The sequence below is a fragment of the Primulina huaijiensis genome, chromosome 14, assembly GCF_012295235.1.
Source record: "Primulina huaijiensis isolate GDHJ02 chromosome 14, ASM1229523v2, whole genome shotgun sequence".
NCBI lineage: Eukaryota > Viridiplantae > Streptophyta > Magnoliopsida > Lamiales > Gesneriaceae > Primulina > Primulina huaijiensis.
The window spans coordinates 14,674,669-14,676,536 of NC_133319.1; positions in this window are offsets into that span (position 1 = coordinate 14,674,669).

Consider the following 1,868-nt stretch of genomic DNA (forward strand, 5'->3'; position numbering starts at 1 on the left):
GACGCGTATAGTGGCCGTGGGATATGGCGTGGGAAGGCGTAAAATTGAGGTGGGAGAATATTTTTGAAACTTGAAAATTTTAATGTCTTTTTTTTTTCTTTGTTACATTTTAATTAAATATGTGTAATATTTGTTTTATGGACTCAATTATAGCTTTAATCTTGTTTTAATGTTTAATTCGTGAAAAACAATTGTTGCTATTTTGTAATATAATAATATTTAATAAAAAAGTAGGTCTCTTGTGAGACGATCTAACGAATCTTTATCTGTGAGACGGTCAATTATTCGGATATTCACAATAAAAAGTAGTACTTTTAGCATAAAAAGTAATATTTTTTCATGGATGATCCAAATAAGAGATTCGTCTCACTAAATACAACGCGTGAGAACGTCTCACACAAGTTTTTGCCTAATAAAAATATATTGCGTGATTGACATCTTTCCTTGGTTAATTAAGGTTCTCTTCTGCAATTATTGTTACAATTCTTTAATTATGATTATGATCTTTTTTTAACAATTTTTTTTTTGCTTCATTTAACAGTGAAATCGTAGGACACTGTTTGGTGCAAAACAGGGAATTCTAGACTTTATTCTTTTATTTTTCCATTTTAACAATTGTAAAAAATGGTGCATTTAATGACCTTTTTTTAACCTTACCGATCTTGAAGAGGTGCAATTAAATATTTTTTTTGACAGAAAAATTTGTAATTTTATTCAAAACGGAGTAAGATCCTCGATTACAAGCTTTACTAACCAAACAAGAAACTCTCCACAAACCCACACGAAAGGTGAGGGAGAGGAAATAGCAAAAGAGGCTAACGAGTGCGCAACATCATTTGCGGTGCACAAGACATGTTCTAATTTTAAATGGACATGAGTTGCCAATAAATTCCTAATCTTTGTTGCAAAGGCCCCAGTATATCCAAAGTTTGGACTAATGACTGCTTGCACTGCCATCAGATAATCCGATGTAATCTGGTTTATCTTTAAATGTTGAGTCCGAGTCATTTGAAAACCTTCACATCAAATCTTTATCTAGTAGACGCATAACCCTATCTAGCTCAAATTCGTATCACTCTATGAGCATAATTAGTAGTTTTTCTTCAACGATCTTTTATGTATTAGCAATACCATTTATGCAAAAAATACCATTTTGCAAATTAAGTGAATGGAATCATGACTTTTTTTAGATGTCATTTTAGAAGATTCAATATTATTTTACCAAAATCTATAATTAATTCGAATTTTTGTGTTGTGTTTCCACCACTCTCTTGGATCGTGGCCATTATTGATTTTTAACATTATATATAATTCATTTATTAAAAAAAAATTGAAGTGCAAAATCTAGGTGTATGGTAGGTACATATGCCACCAAATTTTGGGATTTGATTGTGATCCAATATCTATTGTGTAGTGGGATAAATTAATATATTTCCATGAATATAAATTATCGAAACAAGCAATTAAATTTTCGTACCATATTGACATTACACTTCGAAGTGTCTGCTCATATATATATATTTGATCTGTATTGTTAATATGGTCACCATATTTGACTATTTCCCAACTTCAACAAAGAAAAGGATTTATTAAATTTGACTATTTGGATCGAAGGATTTGTATGTATCTAATTTCAAATTCCTATCTTAAATTTATTGTATATATTTGATTCAAAATTTTATGAATGATTTGAAATCTTTGGTATCGACTAAAAATCTAAAATATATTTTTTTGCTTCAATTTCAAATCTACTATCTAGTCTAGACTTCTAGTCATTTGAAATTAATGCATTTCAAATCGTTTTTATGTGAATGATAAGATATTAATTTATTATACATCATTATAATTATATATATATATATATATAT